Source organism: Dunckerocampus dactyliophorus, chromosome 2 (genome assembly GCF_027744805.1).
Source record: "Dunckerocampus dactyliophorus isolate RoL2022-P2 chromosome 2, RoL_Ddac_1.1, whole genome shotgun sequence".
Classification (NCBI taxonomy): Eukaryota; Metazoa; Chordata; class Actinopteri; order Syngnathiformes; family Syngnathidae; genus Dunckerocampus; species Dunckerocampus dactyliophorus.
The window spans coordinates 31,141,004-31,163,799 of NC_072820.1; the positions used below are offsets into that span (position 1 = coordinate 31,141,004).

General features: G+C 39.3%; 1 protein-coding gene across 4 annotated transcripts in view; it reads left to right on the forward strand.

Annotated features, from left to right (window-relative positions):
* LOC129168513 (zinc finger MIZ domain-containing protein 1-like) overlaps positions 1 to 22,796 on the forward strand; it is a 159,984-nt gene that overhangs the window by 21,389 nt on the left and 115,799 nt on the right. For 3 of the 4 annotated variants that reach the window (XM_054753878.1, XM_054753896.1, XM_054753905.1), the window contains exon 2: positions 12,655 to 12,756. The gene's annotated coding sequence lies outside the window, so the exon portion shown is untranslated. The remainder of the gene's footprint in view (positions 1 to 12,654; positions 12,757 to 22,796) is intronic. The other variant, XM_054753886.1, reaches the window with a different exon arrangement.

Here is a 22,796-nt window from a genome sequence, read left to right on the forward strand (position 1 = left end):
GTTCCATGTCTGTTACTAACTGATGGAAGCCTTATTTTAAGATGTCATGAAGCTTGTTTTTTTTGTCTTTTTTTAGCAAAGAGCACTCAGTCCTACAACCCTTAAAGAATTACATTATAGATTTCATATACCGTAACATTAAGGAGTGGGACAGGAGGTTACAAACGTTAGCATGTTTGCTAGCTATGTGCACTACAGTGCTAACATCACAGCAATGTCATGCTAGGTTGCCGTTTCGCTGCAGAAAAACAAAATGATCAAACTTACAGCTCCCCAACCGGTAGCTGACTGACGGATTGTCGGCAGAGCTTTATTTTGATTAGTGAAGCCTGCTGTGTACAAAAGTGGTGGGTGTATACACGGGGTGGGCTCATCTAGCCAGGGGCAGGTCAGAGGAGGTATTTCCTTTATGAAGTCCTGAAAACTGAGCAGTAACACATGTGCTGCTCATAAACAGGCTCTATGGACACATATTACTATTAAAAAATCACTTTTGCGTGATAGGGACTGCATACCTTTTCCCCCCAATCGCCACAAGTTTGTTTTTAAGGTGCTTGTTTGACGCTGCAAGTGACATTTGGCACTGAAGTGTTTCTCAATGGAAAGTCAAATAAATGATGGATAAAAGAAGCTGGTGCGTGATCCCCGGACATTAATAATGAAGGGCGCTTTGAGTGTTTCAGTGTCATGTGGAAACACCAGATTTCATCACCGTTTCTGTGTGTCGTCCTGTCGCTGGTGATGCCACTTTTCAGCAACAGAATCCATCCATCAAAGTTTTTACCAATTAGGGGTCGAGGAAAAGGTTTTTGTGATGTAGTGACAACATTATCGGCTCTCACTGCTCTGTAGAGCTGGAGGGTGTAGTGGGAGACCAAGTTCTTTTTTTGTTTAGACCTTGAACATGTGTTTGTACGTTTTTAAGAGGTTCCTAGCTTTATACTTTAGCCCATTCAGTTGCATAGCTCTTAAACGACTAGCTGACCTTTAGGTTTCCTTTCAACATCTCCCCCATTATGTGCTTTCATGTGAAATCATGCCGAGCCACAAGTAGAAAGAAGTGTTTGAACCAGATGGAGGCAGGGGATAATTGGACAGAGGCAGTCATATCCCAAATTTTCCAGAGTTTTCTCCGTAGGGTTGCTGGGCTCTCCCTTAGAGATAAGGTGAGAAACGGGAGAAACTCGAGTAGAACTGCTGCTCCTCTGCATTGAGAGGAGCCAGATGAGGTGGCTTGGGCATCTGGTAAGGTTGCCTCCTGAATGCCTCCCTGATGATAAACTGGATGGACTGCCAACATAGATGCTCTATGTAGGAAAGGGCAGATCCGTCTGTGCTTCCTCAGAAGGCTGGCGTCCTTCAACGTATGTAAGAAGCTGCTACAGATCTTCTACCAGTCTGTGGTAGCAAGTGCCCTCCTTTATGCAGTAGTGTGCGGGGGGATCAGCGTCAAGAAGAAGGACGCCACCCGCCTGAAGGCAGGCTCATTGGCACTGAGCTGGACAGCCTGACATCTGTGGCAGAGTAAAGGACACTCAGGAGGCTCCTTTCCATCATGGACAACCAGCATCATCCAATGCAGAGCATCATCTCCCGACAGAAGAGCAGTTTCAGTGGCAGATTACTATCACTGCCCTGCTCAACCAATAGACTGAGCATATCATTCCTCCCCCACACCATGCGACTTTTCAACACAACAGAGGGCAGCGATAAAAACACACACAGGACTTGACTTATTACCTTATCATAAATGATAATAATTATTATTATTATGTGTTATTATTATTATGTATTATTGCACTACAAATTGGAAGTGAACCGTTGCGTATTATTTATTTATGTATTTAATTTTCTTTTTCTTTTCTTATCTTGCCTGTCTTGCCTTGATTGTTTATTATGACTTTATTGTGATTTTTGGAGAGCTGCTCGAAACGTGAATTTCTCTTAGAGATTAATAAAGTGTCAATAAATCAATCATGTCTGACCGGTAGGAGGCCTCGGGGAAGACCCAGGACACGTTGGAGAGACTATGTCTCTCAACTGGCCTGGGAACGCCTCGCCTGGGCTTCCCTGCTTAGGCTGCTGCCCCCACGACCCGACCTCAGATAAGTGGTAGAAGATGGATGGATAATGATTTGGCTTGCAGGAGAAACGGGAAAGAAAAACATAGTTGTCTTTGAACACATGGTCATCTATAAACAAGTATATTGGCGCAACACAGCGGCAACAGTGCAACATTTTAAAGTGCACGCAGAGGTAGATAAATCTGTTGGATGCTGACCACTCATGATACCTCAAATGGAAGTAAAGCCATAGGTTAATTAACAGCTGTTAATTTGTTTTGTAGCGACGCTAATTTAAGACCTCGGTGGTTATTTGCTTGTATTCACTCGAGCATTTACAGTAATTTTTGGTTTTATGGCTAATTTAGACGCCCAGGTTTATACAGCGTTGTCGGCACTTGGGTAATTCTTGTCTTTTCTTGTGAGCCCTCGTTAGCCGTCCTCAAAGGACCTTTCTGGCTGCCTGCGGTCACACTGGTTTAAAAACATTTCGACTTCAGTTTCATGTGGAAAAACACAACCCTGGACTGGTCGTCAGCCAATCACAGGGCACATATTGACAGAGTAAATAAGCCATGTAAGATATAAATAAGACTTATTCTCATGTGTGTATAAGGGAGCTGAGTGGGGAGCGTACAGAAAGTGATGTCACAGGTTCAGAGTGGGGTTTTAGCCTCCTGTGTGTTTTTTTTATTAGGGACTAATTTGCCTGTTGTGAGATAACTCAAGCTTGCAATCAAGGCCTGTTGTTCTGGCGATAAGTCTGGTGCTTGTGTGTCTCACCGAACATTACAGTAACATTACTGACACCTAGTAACCAGTGTAGAATACTACATATCATTCACAGCTGAAATATGCTTTATTTTTCCCAAATTCCATTTTATTTTTTATGTTTTAATTTTTTTTTAATTCAGTTTTTTTCTTTTTTTAACTTATTTTATCACCAGTGTGTTTGCTTGTGTCAGTGAATAAAATGAATGAATGTGAAATAATGTAAACATGCTTACATTTATTGATGCAGTACATCATTGGTACAATTTTGCCCAGTATTTTTCAAACTTTTCATCGCTACAGAATCCACAACAAACGATCGCATCCATGCTTGTGGTTAAAGATGTAGTAGTTGCAGATGCAATTGCAATCGTTTTGTTCATGAAAGCTACTTTTTGAAGACACCCTTATTTTATTAGCACTGTTACAGGATGTGCGCCACTCTTTATTTTGACTGTTGCTAAGTAAGATAGCTAGCTGGGTAACTCTTGCTGTTGTCTTGATTTCACGCATCAAGTCAGCGGGCATAGGCATCCTAAAACACTCGGTTACATTGCCTAAAACACAACTTCGGCACACACACACAGCTGCACTAGCATGCTCTGCTAAACTAAGCCAACCCAGAAAGTTTACACCTGGCCATTGCTGTACGTGAGCTCATGGTTATGCTTGATTAAGCATGTTTTCACAGACTTACTTCGGGAGGGGGCTGGTTAAGTGTTTGTGAGGACATGCTGCTATAAATGAGTGGTCCGCTGGGGAAATATTTCCCCACACAAGTGTTCCTTCTCCTCACAATAGCATTTCATTCACAAAGTGTCAATATCCGTGGAATTCCGCGTTGAAGAGATTATGTTTTTATTGGCCAATTCCGCAATTCGGTCTGCGATTCCATTAACGCGGAAATCATAGTGCCCTAGAATGCGTCTTTTGAATGCCTTATGTTTGTATTTTAGGTCAGTTACCCATTTTTATCCTTGAAATTGCTTAGTTGAGGCAAAAAATCCATAAAATTTGCTTCAATATGCATATTTCTTTTACTAATAATACTCAACTGATGAAACCGCATGACTTATTAATTAATATATTTATGAAAAACTGATAGACTGAAGCAGTGAAATTTGAACCTCAAAGTGGCGAGGGACGATTGTATCAGATTTTTCCCATGGAAGCATGTCAATAACTAATAGAGCTAAGCAGGTTGCTAAAAAAAAACGGACAGAAATTATTTTCGCTTGTGTGCTTTTCTGCTGCCGAATATTTATGTGTGTACACTCGCAAGGGACCAGATAGAGAGCCCATATCGATTGGTACAGTCCATGCTGCGCTGCAGTCATATGAGTCCGTATTAGTTTGTGTACAAGCGGTTGACTGCAGGATACTCACAGGATCCCACTCATTCACACCGTCTCGAGTACTCTGTTGAATGCAGTTTAGTGGCTGACTATTATTTACGCCGGGGACAAACAAAGAGAAGTGAGGACTTGATGGAGTAATCCACTCTGGCAGTCATTAGGCGGGGAGAAGCAGCTCTCCTCGAGCTGGGTGGCTAATGGAAATGGGACTCATTAGGACACCTTCTACTCCAACGCACCCGCGATCGTGAGCATTTGCTAATTGATTATTACGCTGACTGTTTTCTCATTTGTTACGTTTTCATCCTTCTTCGTTATTGATGTTTTTCCTCATCATTCTATGTCCTTTGCTACCTGGTTAGCTAGAGCAGTGGTTCTTAACTGGTGGGTCGGGACCCAAGAGTGGGTCGCGCATCCATTCTGATGGGTCACAGACAGCGAGTCAAATTGAAATATGACATTGAAAATATGTAATATACAAAAGAAATATTGAGCAATGTTTTAGTCATCTTCCTTTATGGTATATATTCATTGCACAGTAATAAGTTATTTCTTATTTCTAAGTTTGATATTTAATTTTAATTTATGCATTATTTGTCTGTATGCACATCAATGAAAGCATGAATTTAAAAATATATATTTAAAAAATGACTTCAGTAGAAGTGTAAAACATAAAAAATACATTAAAATGACTTCATTAAAGTGTAAAAGAATAAATACAAATAAAAATGACTTGAATAAAAGTGGGTCACGACTAAATGACCAGTGGAAAATTTGGGTCCCAGGTTGAGACCGGTTGAAAACCCTTGAGCAGAGGACGCCAACACGGCAGCAACAGAACCAATGTTGTAATAGCGGTAAATTAATCGTGTTATGAGTTGTATTTGCGCCTGAAGCCCATGCACCCGGCGATGTAATAGGATAATCAAATAGATGCGTTAAGTGGAGCATTTGCTTTCATTTCTAGTTGCATTGCTATGGCTTTGACCTCCCAAAAGCCTATTTTCTAAATTCTATTGACTCTAAAAGATGAGGAAGGCTGCAGGAGTGGTGAAAAAGAAAATCAATATCCCGGGGGCCCCGGTAGCATTGCAGGGCTATTTCACTGTAAAAGAGCGGATGTAGGAAATGTGCCTCATCCAGCATGGTCAGGGTTGAGTAGCAGGAAAAGGCAGCTCTCTCTCTCTCTTTCCTTGTGATGTCCTCCTGCTTTTCCTCTCCCACCAGCAGATTGTCTTCATCTTGGCCTTTAATCATTTTCTCTCCCGATAGGATTCCTCTGAGGACATGCCCCCCGCCTTCCCCGCCTTTTCTCCTTTCTTTCACATCGCCATCATTTCTCCTTTTGCAGAGATCCCTCTAAATAACTTAAGAATCATTTATCGGCCTTTGCCTTTTACTCCCAACCAACCCAGCAAATGCCGCAACTGTGTCCCCTTTTACACAGCATAACGGCATCCTGCAATTAGGTAATTGGAGTGGTGTATAAAAAAAATACTTACCTGGTGGCTTTGCTTACAGTTACAACACAGTAGGGATCTCACATTCCCTTTCATACAGATGTCATCCCGCCTCTGTTACAGCCAAATAGGGCTGCCAAAGATGGAAAATTATTAGGTCACCAAATTTCTACGGGCAGAGTAAATGTAGCTCTCGTGGCGGTGTAGGTAATTTTTTTTAATTGGATGTTTGTGCGTATTTCCAAACCAACGTTCTACAGTACCCAGCCATACCGCTAGTGGTGGTACCCCAAGGAGGACAGGGGGCCAAATATTGGTATTTTTGGTGCCTTTCACTTTTAAAAATAGAAATGAAAAAAAACATTTGCAAAATGAAAGATGTGTTGTTGCTTGCTTAAAAATAGTACAGAAATAATAAAAATATAAGTAATAATAATAAAAACTATTAACTCATTCAGTCCCAGTCCCAATAAACATCAAACCTACCAAAGGAAAGATTAGACCCGTCTTTCATCAAAAAAAAGTTAGTTTCTACCTTTTTCCGATCTTTAGTAATCAACAGTAGAACATAGGTAAGTTTCAGGAAAATATCAGTTCCCAAAAAGAACAGGGAACTGCTTTAAAAGTGACATCTATTAGTGTGCAGTTGCGTCATCACCTCTTTTTGCCTCTTGCGCAAAAAAACGTAAAAGACGTATAAATACGTCTTTGGGATCGGGCGTTCAGGTTTGTAAAAACATATAAATACATCTTTGGTATTGAATGCGTTCAATAAGTAAAGCCAGTAATAAAAAGCGTTCAGTAATTTTAGATTTGTCAACGTTTGTCTACGGAAAGGTAAAAAAATTGCACACAAAAAAGGCCTGTGATCCAATTTTTAGAAGCATTAGCACAGAATTTTTGAGTGACTGCACAAATGTATGTTTTCATACACTATGCTAACATGCTAGCTGATCTGCTACCGAAGACCGGTCTTCGCTCAAATTAACCTCAATTGGTAAAATTGGTAAGGAGGCTATTATATTATTAACTGACAGTAAAAGAAGTTTTTAGACTTGTGTTTAAGTTTGATTGTTTGATAGATAGCTCAGCCTTGGATCATTGACATGCTAACCCATCGGCTATCTAACACCTGTTTATGAATGTTTTCGCTGAAATTAGCATCAAATAAAATTATAAGTAGACTATTATTTTACTAGCTTACAGTAAAAATATGTTTTTAGTTAAATTTGTGTTGACGTTTGTGATTGTTTGATAGCTAGCATGGTCTTGGATCATCGACATGTTACCTCATCGGCTATACAGTATAAGACCTAAGAATGAATGTTTTCACTGAAATTGGTCTCAAAGAAAATTGTAAGTGGACTTCTGTTTAGGCCTGTCACGATAACAAATTTTGCTGGACGATAACAAATGTTTGTCGACAATCGATATCATTGACAACATTTTTTGAGACAATTTTTTCCATTAATTATGTGACATAATAATGAGAGTACATTGTATCAAAAGCAATAAACTTTCAAGAGTATTTAACATTGCAATTTGGATGTCAAGAGCTTTTATATAAATTAAACAAACAAACAACATAATAAATTAAACAAACAAAAAAGACAAAAAAACTCAATGAAAATAAAACAAATGTTTAGAAAAAAACACTCCAATAAAAAAACACACACACAGGCAGCTATGTATTAAACTAATGTAGGGGGTCATATTTGAGCTGGACAACATATCTGTGGTGGAAAATGCGATGTTTTTGATGTTTTTCAGCATGTCTTCTTTCACTTGCTTATACAGTTCAGGAATTACTGTTTGTGACGGTCAAACATTTCTAACATTTCCCGAAATGATGCATTTCTTTTGCAATGTAGTGAGCGAAACTGACGGACTGTCGGGACGAAGGCTCCGCTGCCCGTGGCACTTCCATCTGTAGTTTTTTTTTTTTTTTTCCCCCAGTGTCAGTGTTCATGCGCTCACTTTGTTCATTCTGTACATTCCGCCACAGAAAACATCGCTTTTGTGCCTTCATTCATGTTAGTGTATGCTTGCTCACCTGGCTAACTTGCTTCTAGCCAAAGTAGCCCAGCCTCCACGTACTGAGACAAAGAGACTGAAAGAGAGGAGGGTTCACTCTCTCCGTTCATTCCACTGTAGCACCAACGCGTACAGACAGCTGCAGAGTGAACCCTCTTGCCATTCAGCCTGAAAGGGAGACAAGGAAAACAGACACGCATGCGCGCACGTCTATTATCAACTTAGTTGTTTTTTAGCGTTCGATTAATTGATTTGTCAAATATTGTAAAAATATGTTTTTACATAAGTTTGTGTTGAAGTTTGTGATTGATAGCTAACGTGATCTTGGATTGCCTCATCAGCTATCTAAGACCTGCTTATGAATGTTTTCGCTGAAATTAGTGTCAAAGAAAATTGTAAGTAGACTATTATGTTACTAACTTGCAGTAAAAATATGTTTTTAGATAAGTTTGTGATTGTTTGATAGCTAGTGAGGTCTTAGATTGCTGACATGCTACCTCACTGGCTATCGAAGACCTGATTATGAATGTTTTCGCAAAAATGTGCCTCAAAATGATAAGTAGACTAACATGTTACTCACTTACAGTAACTTTTAGATAAGTTTGTGTTGGAGTTTGTGATTGATAGCTGTGTGCTCAACAATAAAATATAGTAACACAAAATAACAAAAACTAATAATAATAAAAAATGAATAAATCGTGCAATAAATAACACTCTAAATCACACTAAAATAGCCACTAAAATGTTTTACGTTAAATATAAGATCATTTTTTAACATGTACATTTGTCACTAATTTAAGTAAATCCACTTTCTGACTAAAGCGGGAAACCAGGGAGCAAAGAAACTGAATTCTTAACAAAGTTCCCAACACATCTTGTTTCCATCCGCAAAATGATTTAATCATCACAGCTGACTAATTTGTGATTCTTGTTTGTAGCGTTTGCACTCCAACTTCTCTTTGCGTCGACTTTTTAGCAAAGCGTGGAGATAAGTCGAAGAGCTACATCTCTTAGGGAGGTGAACGGAGGGTTGAGATTATTTTTTTGAAGAAATTTCTAAAAGATCTTGTGTTCGTGGTCAAAGGAGTGACGATAACGGGGAAGTCAAGTAGTAGCGTTTGCTTGTTTTTCTTCATCATTGATGCTGAAAAGCCTATTTCGTTTTCCTCCTGCTTTATTTGCTTACGTATTTTCACCCTATTGTGTTTAGCAGTTGAAATGCAAATGTGTTGCTCAGTGGGTGCAATAGGTGAGCTTCTCCAGCCATGTGAGAGGCTGTATTGTCAGCTAGCCAGTAGAGATTACATGACCACTTTCTCTTCTCAGGATGACTGCTCTTCATTCAGCCAGGAAAACCCTAATGCAGAACGCTGCAGCCACAGCAGGGATTTTTGACTCCATGAGGACCCAATTAAACCTGTGAGGGCCTCTCCGAAGGATAATAACAATGATAAATGCACCTCTGTGGCTGCCTCTCTAAAGTGGCACAAATGTTTGGTTTTTTTTTTAAACGTAATTTACTCCCAGCTTCCATTTTTATTTTTGCGCCATCAGGATGTTGCTTTCTGATGAGTTGGCTCATTTCGGAGTTGTCTTGGGATGCATTGACTTTTTTCCCATATGTGGCACAGACCACCAACTACTGTAACCTGAGCCATCACAGCACAGTGCATCATAGGTACTGTCACGGCTGATAAACAAGCAGTGTAGCCTTTGCATTATTTCTAAAATATGTATTTTTTTAATCATTTTTAAGGCATGCGATTATTAGTGCATTTTATACACCTGACTATTATGGTGAACATGCAATAATAATACATTATTTTGAGATATTAAAAATATATAGTTAAGTAATATATCATGTATATAGTAAGTAAGGGGTAGTTTGACATTTGTTATTATTTTTGATTTACATAATATATGTATTAAATTTCAGCAAAACAGCCATTATTATTCTTATTACATTAAGGAATACACACAGCCAATTACTCATAACAATAAAAAAATACTACTAATAATAGTAGTAACAATAGTGAAAGTAAAGTCTTCGAATATGAAATCAATAAAAATGTAATTGTTTCAATAAAGGTCTAAAAATATCATAAATCGAGGAATTAAAAAAATTGCTACTAGTAGTATATAACCGGGATGTCCAAAGTGCGGCCCTGGGGCCATTTGCGGCACAAAAATCATTTTTTATTGGCCCGCAACACTTTCTTTTAAAACGCAAAAAACAGGAAAAAATCAGGGGAAAAGGCATAAAGTAACAAGAAAGGGCTAATAACTTTGGATGTGAATGATAAACTGATGCGACTGGATAACCAGTTTGAGGAGCTAACGATTCCGAATAGTCGATAAAAGAATGCTGTATCGATAATAATCAGCCATAAATTTTAGATTAATCAGGTATCGCGAGAGAAGTAATCGGTTGACAGTGTCTTATAAAGGAAGCTTGGGCTTGGGCTGCCGGCGAAACGCTCCGGCCACTAGATAACTAGCTAGCGCTGGCCAGTCGGCCGGACAGCATTTTCATTGCACTCGTGGCAAATACTTCTATTTACTTATCTGTGCTTGGAAGAGATGTAGCTTTAAGGGGCTTTGCACAATGTATTTATTTATTCAAGATTCAAGAGATTCAAGATTCAAGAGAGTTTTATTGTGATATGCATGGTAAAACAGCAGTTATACTATGCAATGAAAATCTTATTCTGTTCATTCTCCCAAGAAAAGAAAGAAAACACAAGAAAGAATAAGAACATAAGAAACATAAACATATATACCAATAAATTAAGCAACAAAAACAGAAGAGACATTAATACAAATAAATATTACAAATAAATAAAGTGCTATGAGTGTGTGCTTGTGTGGCGTGTGTGAGTGCTTTTTATTTGTTATTATTTATTTGTTTTATTAATATTTTATTTATTATGATTTAGCAGTATTCATTGGACAGAAGGTTTTTTCGTTGTTATATTTTATATAGATGGATGAATGGATGAATGCTTATTGTCATTGCACACAGTATACAACCAAACTTAGTTTGTTGGCTCCATTTCCATTTCAAACAACATTAAGACATGTTAAAACTTAAATGCTCTTTTACACAATAGAAAATACTGTAAGAATGCTACTTTATAAATGATATTTTGTTTTAGTTTTTAGTAGCACATTAAATATGTATTAAATATAAGTTTAAATATACACAATTGGCTTCATAGTCTGGGGTAATGGAGAGTGTTTCATCATTGAGTGTGCTCATCATTTGCGAAGAAGCGTGTGCGTCTTCCACATGTGTGTACTTATTGCCAGCGGTTGATCAATTACAGCTGGTGTTTTCACATTGCCACTCACTCTCTGGGTGCGCTGCTGAGCTGTGTTATTGTGCTTAAACAAATCAATTCTGTTGCAGTTGATCTTTTTTGCTTTTTTTTTTTTTTTTTTTAAAAATCTTTCTCTCACCCCCCTACAGTCTCCCTCCCTTTACTCCATTGCCATGTTATTATAAACTCTTTGCCGTGCAGGCGCATTGATTTCTCAAAGCCCGGGAAAAGCTGTTGATGAATAGCGCTGAGGTATTTGAAGAGAATCTGGCTTTTTAAAGAAAGGAGCCTCGTTCCACGACTTGTTCTAGTGCCCCTCCATACACTTTGTCTTCTCACACATGGGGGAAACAATCTTGCCAGGACACATGGGGGTTGTTGCTATTTTTTGGTGTTTTCCTAATAGGAGCTTTTAGACATTTCCTGTCAACACAAACATTAAACTGATCCACTCGGATGTTTTTTTCCAAGCTTGGCGTCTTATGCGATATTCCTAACTGGAGTGGGAAATAGTAGTAAAAAAAGATGGCTGGATGAAGGATGAATATGTGAGACAAAATGGATCAAGTCTTTATAGACATTTCTAACAAGCATGAGGAATGTCATTTGTTTGATTACATGCAAGAAAAAAAACAATTTCATTTTTTATTTGGGGAGATAGAGCTTCCTCCATCGCCACTCCCACCCTCTGGAATTCACTGCCCCAACCATTCCATGCCTGCTCTGACCTTCTGACCTTTAAAAAACAACTCAAAACCCACCTGTTTACATGTGTATATAATGTTTAATTTTTTAAACGTTGCTGCTTTGTTTTGTTTTTAGTCCTGTTTGTTGTATTTCAATGTGCCTTCTGCTCTGTTTACCTTGAAAAGCTATACAAATAAAATGTATTCTTATTCTTCTTATTCAACTTCTTCTTCCTGTTCTTCTTCTTCTTCTTCTTCTTCTTGTTCTTACTCTTCTTTTCTTCTTCTTACTCTTACTCTTAATATTATTATTAGTTAATTTATACATTTTTATTGTATTATTTTTTTAAAAAAGAATTAAAACAAATTTAATTTCTATGAAACTTTGTTTTGCCGTGGCACAAAATGAGAAGGAAGAAACGTTATATTTGGAATAAAAAATGTTAATACTATTAATCATAATATAATGCATTTTAGTAATAATAATAATAATGATAATAATAATCCATCTTGTATGCCAATTATCCTCACTAGGGTCGTATGGGTATGCTGAAGCCTATCCCAGCTGACTTTGGGCAAGAGGCAGGGTACACCCTGGACTGGTTAATAATAATAATAATAATAATAATAATAATAATAAAATGAATTTATTTATACCAAATACATTTTATTTATATAGTTGTTTTTATTTTCACAATTTTTATTATTTTTTTGGCCAACTTAAAGTATGAAGTATTTTTGTATTGATTTCGTCAGAAATGATGTGCTGCAGTGACATGAGAAAGAAGTATTTTTTAGGTTCTGGCCGCCGTGATGATTGGTTTTCAGAAATTCTAAGCGTGTTTGAAGGTCGGATTGAGTGGTTTATATTTTAAACATATATCGTCATGTTTTTGTGCACACGTACATATGAGAATACGGAATTTAACTTTAAACTACTTTTTTCCCACTTTGTTTATTCGTAGGAGCAGAAGACGTCAGAGTGCGGGGGTGTCTCTCCTCCCGCAGTGTAGATGGGTGGGGGGGTCTTCCAAGCAAAAGAATCAAAGATTGACGCCGAAACACAGGTGAGTGGTCTGTTTGGCTATGCCAGGGCATCTGGCGGGCGTCTGTATGGAGTTAATTGTTGGCTTATGATGAACTAGAGGTTGTTTGAGGTGCTGGCTTGAGAATGAATATAAATAAACTTTGTATACATTGTTGTCAAGTTAGTGGCAAAGCCGTGTCGTGGGTTACTCAAGATTGTTAGCCTTCCAAAGGCCTGGAATTTCATCTTTCTGAATGTTAGGATACAATTTTTGAGACTGATTGCACAAATGTATGTTTTCTGTAGAGGCTTGTGATCAAGCTGCGGATATACTATGCTACCATGCTAGCTGATGTCTGGTAAGGAGGCTATAAGTAAAAATACGGTTTTAAATTTGATAACTAGCTTTGTGGTCATTATCTTATTGACCATTTTTTTTGTGGGACATTGTGGAGGTTTGTGAATGTTTGTGAATTGCTAACATGCTAGCTCATTGGCTATGTAAAACCTGCAATCAATTTTTATGAATGTTTCTGGTCAAATTAGCCTTAAAGAAAAACTGTAAAGAGGATATTATCTTATTAACTGACAGTACAAATATGTTTTTTGGATAAATTGTAGGGATGTTTGTGATTTTGGGACAACCGAGCATGATCCTGGATGATGCTCATATGCGTGCTCATGGTAGCTCTTTGATGGGGAAATGTATTTAATTCATGTATGTAAGTTTATCTACTGTATGTGTGATACTTTTTTGGGTCCTAATTTGTGTCTTGAGCTGAAAAAGTTAGTCGAGTGGTACTTCGTTCTATGCGAACTATGGCACGAAGCATTCCATGCTGTTTGTCAGTGTGTAAGACCTGATGAATAATTGCTTTCCACTGTGAAATGTAAGGGACGCACATTCTGTGAAAGGAAAAGGGGGCTGGTGTGTTACGAAAAAAAGGCCCCTTCCTGTCAGTGCTCTCTTGTGAGATCTGGAACTGATAAGTGTGAGAGGCCTCTGCTAACCGAACAGGAAGGATAGAGGCTCTGGCCTTGGAGCCCCCCAATCCCCCACCCCCACCCCTACTGCCTCGGCACACATGTCCACCTCCACTGCACAAACAAAGGCAAAAGAGAGGGAGGGGGGGACCCGCCACCATTACTTCAGCTTGCAAAACATCCAAGGCTTGCAGTTATGGCGACAATGGGGTTTGGGGAGTATGATAACACAAATGTATTTTTCTCAAAGTGAAGTGAAAGTACAGAATCTTCCCTCGCTACAAACACTGCATTTTTAAAAACATTTATATTAATTAATAAATGTTTTTAAAAACCACAAATGGTTGCTGTTTTGTGCCTGAATGTGGCTAATTATTAGTACAAAAAAAATGCATATTTAAGCAAATTGTACGTATTGTTGGCCTAAATTAAGCATTTTCAAGCATAAAAATGGCTAAATGGACGAAGATACAAATATAAGGCGTGTATGGACAGCTGATTTTTGAGATGTGAGTCTCTTGTAATAAGACAATGTCTTCTTGGATGTTCTTCAAATGGTTAGCATTTTTTTTGTCTTTTTTCTGTAGACCCACCTCCGCTGACATTCCAAGTGACTAACTGTAGTGAGGTCATCCTAGACTAGCTTGTGGTGATGTGTGTAGTCATGTGCAAACGTGAAGTAAAAATAAAAGCTTAAATTGTGCATGAGCAATCTGTAACGTGGTCATCCTGAACTAACCAAACTAACTAAAGTGAGGATGTGTTATGGGTGTGTGCATATGTGAGATAAGCGTGCTAGTAAGTGGGGGTGATGTCGATATCTACAACAGACGTATGAGCCACATGTGTGTCGATGCCTGCGTTTGTGTGTACTTGTGTGCGATGTTTGAATTGGTTGCTTTTTGACTTTATGAGTGTGTAGAGAGATGCTGATGAAGAAGACAGACAGCTGGCAAACACGATATGTGAGAGAAGGAGAAGGGGAAAAAAGACAGGGAGAAAGAGTGAGACAGAGGAGACAAAAAAGAGGGACTGTGCATACAGCGGGAAATGTGACATGAAAAAGAGAGAAAAATGGGGGCAATGTAGGAGCAGAGTGCAGACAGTAGCGACAGGTGTGCACGCTGTAATATACAAACCGCAGGCATGTTGATGTGAAAAAGACAAATGTTACCTGATTAATATAGATGATCAATTACCATATTAGGATGATTAGTACCACCATAGCGTGGCTTCCCGGTCGCCGTATAGTTGTCCATTGATGAAGAGTTTATCCACTGTGATGACAGCTCCGCTCCCCTCGTCAATGAACTTCCTCCGAACAGGAAACACGTGTTGGCGTCTGTCGAGGGTTTCTCTAGGAAATTGATCGTTAATGCTGAAGTCCGTCCCCTTCATCTCTCGGCCTCGGCTCTTCACCTGTTCCTTCTGCTTAAAATGTTCGAATTTTGCAACAATGGGTCTTCGGTTGGGCCGCACGGTTGTCTAGTGGTTAGCACGTTGGCCAATACAGGAACAGCCTGGAGATCGGGAAGACCTGGGTTTGATTCTCCCCTGGGCATTTCTGTGTGGAGTTTGCATGTTCTCCCCGTGTGTGTGTGGGTTTTCTCCGGGTACTCCGACTTCCTCCCACATTCCAAAAACATGCATGTTAGGTTAATTGGAGACTCTAAATTGTCCATAGGTATGAATGTGAGTGTGAATGGTTGTTGGTCTATATGTGCCCTGCGATTGGCTGGCGACCAGTCCAGAGTGTACCCCGCCTGTCGCCCGAAGTCAGCTGGGATAGGCTCCAGCATGCCCCCGCGACCCTAATGAGGATGAAAGCGGTATAGAAAATGGATGGATGGATGGGTCTTCGGTTCTCTGGCTTTTTGGCTCCCAGGCGGTTGACGCAGTGAAAGGTGATGTTTTGGATGTCGTCCGCTGGGAGTTTGCGCTGCCGTGCCATGAAGGCCCACAGAGATTCTTCCAGGTCTTCCTCAGATTTCTCCGGAACTCCCACAAAGACAAGATTGTCCCTCATGCTCCGGGCCTGGAGGTCTATGATCGTCTCCATGGATTTATTTTCTTGGAAGAGTTATGAAGCTCCGTGGGTGAGGGACTTCACCAACTCACGGAGACCTGCGCAAGGAGCCGAGATGACATAGTCCACATGACATCTTATTCGCGATGTCTCTACTTCGTGGTAGTAGAAAAGATGGTTAATGGTCTGGTCCTAATTAAATTAAAGCCGTTTAAAGGTGGTTTAAAACATGATTTAAGACTTTCAGTCAGATATCGGAGTCGGAGTACAAGATGCAACTTTCCCGCGAATTCAGAAAACAAATTTGACGACGTTGCCAGGAAAAGCAGTCACAAAAACACACAACAAAGCACACAACAAAAACCTCTTGTTGCACAGTGAAGCAGTCCGGAACGCTGCTGAACGCCGCGTACGTACAGTCGCCAATGTCGTAGCCTAATATTGCACAAACCCATGCAGATAGGTCGGCAAAGAGCGCAAATGTGGAAAAATCTGATCTAGTTGCTTGTTAATAATTTGGATAATTCGAATAATCGGAATTTGACTTGAGTAAATTGCTTGAAGTGCGAACAAGACCAGGTTTCATGAAAAAGGTAGCTTTTCTTATAAATGTGCGTTTATCACACAACGCAACAGTTATACTCAAAAGAACTATCGATAGGACAAAGTTTTCTTGCGTTTATATTTGACAGGATGAGTTTTAGTAACGCATCCTCCCCACAGATGAAAGGGATTTACACAAAGGTATGTGATTTCTGTCCTGATAATTGTGTCTGGGCAGTCAAACATCGTATTTCTTTGCTATAAAAGCTTGAAACTACGCATAAATCATACAAATACCTTAAATTCTCCCATCCTGCTGTTCTGTAGTGTTTAACCTTTTCTTTTTAGGATATTTTATTATTTTTATTATTATTATTATTATGTATTTAGTTGCTTCCTTGGTAAGCCGTTGTAGCTTTTATTTCATGGCTAAGACTACTGATAGTGTAGTGGTTCACATACGACAGCGGGTTCAGCTTTTGTACTGCCTTGACAAATACGTCACTGACATGCAAAGGTCCGAGATGACGTACTCCACATGACATCTTATTTGCGACGTGTCTACGTCGTGATGCCTCGGAATTCCTAGTCGTGTCTTTTACAGGTGAGGATTGGGGTGGCAGATTGTGACAATGTTGTTCCCTCCGTGAGAAACGTACAAGATAACACAGCATGGTGACAGATAAATGATTAGCCCATTAGTCAGCAGTGAGAGAAAGAAGCGCATGAACACGGCATCCATCAAAGCTGTTTTTTTTGTTTCTCTGCCAAGATAGCCTCCCCTGGAATTTTGTCAGCTTCTCCCACTGATGTAGGGGGTTGAGGTCAAAGGGCACAGTTGGAGCCATTGCGGCGCAGTTGTTGAGCTAGTACAAGACCCACTTTGGTGGCGTGAAACTGGTTAATTTAATCGATTTTTGATCCTTTCTTTGTGTTGGCATGAATTGAGTAATTCTGTCCTGGCCACATTTGAGGCAGGCCTGATAAGTTTGCTGTGTAAACAGACTGACAAGGTTGCCAAATCTAAACAAAAGGAAGGCAATGTTTAGTATCACATCTGTCATAAATATTGCAATACTGAATATACCTACAACAAAGTAGATGGAGTGAGGTTCTGCAGGTTAGCATCCACACCTATATACTGATGAATTGTTTGTCTATATGTGCCCTGCAATCGGCTGGCGACCAGTCCTGGGTGCACCCCGCCTCTCGCCCAAAGTCAGCTGGGATAGGCACCAGCTTACCCCTGCGACCCTAGTGAGGACAAGCGGCATGGAAATTGAACGAATGAATGAATGAATTGACTGTCTTTACAGTTGCAACACTTAATAGATGAATCAATGATTCATCAAAAACAAGATAGTCACACACATCAGCTTTGACAGTGATCAACATTTTGGTGACCATGTTGCGGATTAAACCACTAGCTGTCTGTGTCTGGGTCTTATTGATCTGGTCCGTCTAGGGCAGGGTTGGGCAAACCTTTTGACTCACAGGCCGCATTGAGTTAACAAAATTGGCCAGAGGGGGGAATATTATATATTTGATACACGCACACTATTTTAAGCTTATGATTCTAAAAGTCCACCTGGAATTATTTGTGTTATTTTATCCTTAAAAGTGTCATACAATCTGCTATATGTGTTCGTGTGTGTTCTTTCAGAAGCACCAGAAACACCAGACCACATCCATTTTTTTTTACTGAATAAGACAACTGAAATGGACATGGACATGGATAAAGGATGTGTGATATACAATGTGAACTATGAACAATAAAACATTGACTATTAGAGAGTAGGCGAAGGTCCCTCCTTTTTTACTTCCCAGACAATGCAGTGGGTAGGTTAAGCTGTGTGTCACGTATTTGTTGACTTGTCTGGATGGCTGCGTGTGACAAGCAACTTAAACCATCAAAAGGTTGTCTCAGATTGACTCTGACTACTTGCAAGCCATGTTGCCACCTTGTATGTTAAAGGTTATATTCCATACTTTGGAAGCAACTGGCGGGCCAGTTGTGGCCCCCGGGCCGTAGTTTGCCCACCCCTGATCTCGGGCCTAACCTTTATTCAGTTAATTGAAAGAACAAGCTTCTGATTAATCAACTAAGAAACTATCGTTAGTGCAGCCCTAATTACCTTCACAAGTTTGTAAAAATGCATCGTACTGGACCAAAACTACTGTGACTAATGCAGACTTACCTTATGACTGACGGACTTACCTCTGGTTGCTTATAATAGGGACCACACAAACACTACTAAACTACTGTAGCTGAAGCTGACATCACATTAGAAAAGTTAGCTAAGCTAAAGACAAAATGGGCCAGTGATGTATTGCATCAATAAATGTAATGATTTTTGCATTTTATTCACTAACCCAAATAGCACACACTCTATGCTGGTCAAATAAGTGGAAAAGGTAAAAAACTTAATTCTAATAAAAATAAAATTATTGTAACTAGCCGAGGTGTTTATTCACCAAACTCGCAAAAAAATACATTTATAAGCTCATTGTAAGCTCAAATTTTGTAACATCAATGATGATTTGGAGTACATGATAAAGCGGAAATGAAATAGCTCTCTTCGACAGCATACAGTAGTCATTTCTTTGCAAGTATGTCGCACAACTAGGCCTGTCACGATAAGAAATTTTGCTCGTTGATAATTGTCCTTGAAAAAACCTACCCACTGCACTGTCTGGGAAGTAAAAAAGCAGGGACGTTCACATACTCTTTAATAGTCAGTGTTTTATCGTTTGTAGTTTGTATTGTATATCACACATCCTTTATTCATGTATATTATGGGTGTCTTATTCAGTAAAAAAAAAATGTAAAATTCAATTTCATGATTTGATGTGGTCTGATATTTAAAGTGCTCACAAACTCATATAGCAGCTTGTATGACACTTTTAAAGTTAAAATAACACAAATAATTGTTAGGATTATAATCTTAAACTAGTGTGGGTGTATCAGATATAGCTATAGTCTGGCCCCCCCGGCCAATTTTGTTAACTCAATGCAGCCCGTGAGTCAAAACATTGCCCACCCCCAGTCTGGGGCCTAACCGATTACTTGGTTAATAGCAACAAGATTCACATTAATCGATTAAGAAAATAGTTGTTACTTGCGGCCCTAATTTATTGTATATTATCATATAATCATACAAAGGAGCAAACTTTCCTTTGTGTCGAACTAGGAAGATAGAATACATTAGGTGGAAGACATGAGCCTGTTGAATCTCTTCCATTTTGTGCTTTTTCAGTCAAAACTATCAGTCTGCTTCTCCAATAGACGTTAAGAGAATTAAGAGCACATGAAGTGTCGCTCTTTGTCTCCATAATTGTATTATGCTCTGATATGCCTTTGACACTCTACCCGTGGATAACTTGTCAATTTCCCGTAGCTGGTGATGAATAGCCTGAAATGTGCCTTGCAAGCTGGCAAATTAATCAATGGCTTGAGGGCTTTAAGAAGAACACGTGGCATTGAGGCACTGTCGGCTGTTAGCAACGGTCTACCTTGATGTTCTTTTACAAGTGCATTAGCGAGCCTGCCTTCTGCTTAATTCCGCCATAATATTGCATAGCGCTTTGTCATTCATGGCCATTTGCTATGGTGTCATTAAGGCGATTAATATATAAACAGAACCACTGAGTTGTGACTACTTCTATTGGTAATTCACACCTTAAACAATTATGAGAAATGACTCAACCAGGAGTTAGACAAGACTCAGTTACTTAGCTCAATGTCTAGGCATTGACATTCTATACTGTATATACTGTTTGTGTATATATATATATATACATATATATATATATATATATATATATATATATATATATATGTATATGTATATGTATATATATATGTATGTATATATATATATGTGTATATATATATATATATATATATATGTATATATATATGTGTGTGCGTGTATATGTACTGTATATATATGTATATATGTGTGTGTGTATATGTATATATATGTGTGTGTGTGTGTGTGTGTGTGTGTGTGTGTGTGTGTGTGTATATATACATATACACTATCATGCAACCCTGCATGATATATATACTGTGTGTGTGTGTCTGTATATATATATATATATATATATATATATACTGTATATATGCATGATATATATACTGTGTAAGAAAGAGAGAGAGAGAGAATATAGATATAGATACATATATACAGTATATATAGATATAGATACATATATACAGTATATATAGATATAGATATGTGTATGTATGTATGTATGTATGTATGTATGTATGTATGTATGTGTGTGTGTGTGTGTGTGTGTGTGTATATATGGGAAAACCAGCACCGGTTTTCAGCAACTTGCTTCTCTTTGGCACTATCGCTGGCCAAAGGCGGGGCTGCACTGTATTTGTTTATAGAGTAGACGCGGGACTGGGCAGTTACACTTCGTGTCCCTCACATAATGTGTTTCGTGTGGGAACTCGATACGCTTCTCTGTACTGTGAAAGCCGATTGCAAATACATGTACTGCTACACCACTACCTCCAGCTGAATATGTCCTATGTAAACCATCTCTAGGTCAAGGTTTTTGCTACCTTCCTGCAATATATCAGTATTTTCTGCACCTTTCTCTGCCAATCATTTGTAGTATCTTTGGTTCTATGACTGGGCTAGTGACCAAGTAGAGGATTGTGACTTTCAGGCTGAGGTGCTTTGATGACAATCCGTCCGAAAGATGCTTATTGAGCCGTCCAGGCAAAAACATGTGTTTTAAGAGCTGATGGTAGCGGAGTGTAAGTGAGTGCAAGTGACAGCAGAGTCTGAGCTTCCTCAGGGGAGGAGGGAGAAAGGCACAGGATGGAGGAAGGCAGGCAGCATGGTGGCCATGAATCATTCATGCACCTGGGGACTCTTTGCATAAGAGGAGCAAAGCTGAGTCGGTAATGAAGTAAAGAGCAGATCACCTTTTAATGGCTCTGTTTGTCTTTTTTTATGTGCGTCACTTGAGCACGGTTGGGTTTGGTTTTACTAAATGACAATAGGCATTAGCATTAGCTCTCCATTGGCTTGACAAATGGGGAGACCCAGTTGGGCCACATGAACACTTGTCCCTGCGAGAAGACAAGGTAATACTTAAACAGCTGCACTTGTAATGTTGGTTGTGTATTTCTTGTAGTCAAAGATCCTCTATGTGACAAGAGCACTCTGCTGTTGTTAAGGACCAGCAGTACACAGCTGCTATTAAGGACCAACTGCAAAAGCGCTATTCAAAGATAATAAGGACCTGCTGCAAAAACTCTAGTCAAAGAACCTCTGTATGACAGGAGTGCTCGGCTGTTTTTAGAGGCCTACTGCAAAAACACCTTTCAAAAATCTTGTATATGACTGGAGCGCTTGCGGTTTTTAAGGACCAACTGCAAAAACACTCATCAAAGATCCTATACATAGCAGCAGTGCTCTTCTGTTTTTAAGGACCTACTGCAAAAAAGCCAGTCAAAGATCCTCTATATGACAGGAGGGCTTTGCTGTTTTTAGAACCCTACTTCAAAAATGCCAGTCAAAGATCCAGAGGAGAACTCTGCTGTTTTTAAGGACATAATGAAAAAACACTAGTCAGAGATCCTTTATATTACAGGAGAGCTCTGCTGTTTTTAAGGTCCTACTTCAAAAATGCTAGTCAAAGATCCTTCTACTGTACGTGACAGGAGTGTTCTGGTGTTTTTCAAGACTGATGGCAAAGACGCTACTCAAAGATCCTCTATATGACAGGACAACTCAACTGTGTTTAAGGACATACTGTTGAAACGCTAGTCAAGGATCTTCTTTGTGACAATAGTGCTCGGCTGTGTTTCAGGACCAACTGCAAAACCGCTAATCAAAGATCCTCTCTGTATGAGAGTAGTTGCTGTTTTTAAAAATCGTCTTGAGCAGAATTGCCGTCTTGTCCTCTAGCGTAAAAATGCTGGTCAAAGGAACTCTCTATTACAGGGGTGCTCTGCTGTTTTTAAGGACCTACTGGAAAAAACGATTGTCAAAAAAAAAGATCCTCTATATGACAGAAGTGCTCTGCTGTTTTTAAGGACTGATTGCAAAAATGTTAGTCAAAGATCCTCTCTCTAACAGGAGCACTTTGCTTTGTTTAATTAAAAAAACCTACTGTAGAAGCGCTAGTAAAGGATCCTCTATATGACAGTAGTGCTCGGCTGTTTTTCAGGACTTACTGTAGAAATGCTAGTCAAAGACCCTTTATATGACAGGAGCGCTCTGCTGTTTTTAAAGACCGACTGCAAAAACGCTTGTCAAAGATCCTCTATATGATCCTCAATAAGCCCGTCTGTCTTGTCTTTGCCGTCTTTGTCCGCTGATGGTGGTTGTGTGAAGCAGCTGGTCACATGTTCCGGCCCCCTCCGCCTTGAGGTGGAGGACGGCAGCTGACTGCCTCAATTCACAGGCAATTCCACTTTTGTTTGCTAAGTGTCACAACGGGCTGAGTCACAATCTCTCGTCCGTGTTAATGGAAATATGGTGTTTGACGTCCTTCTC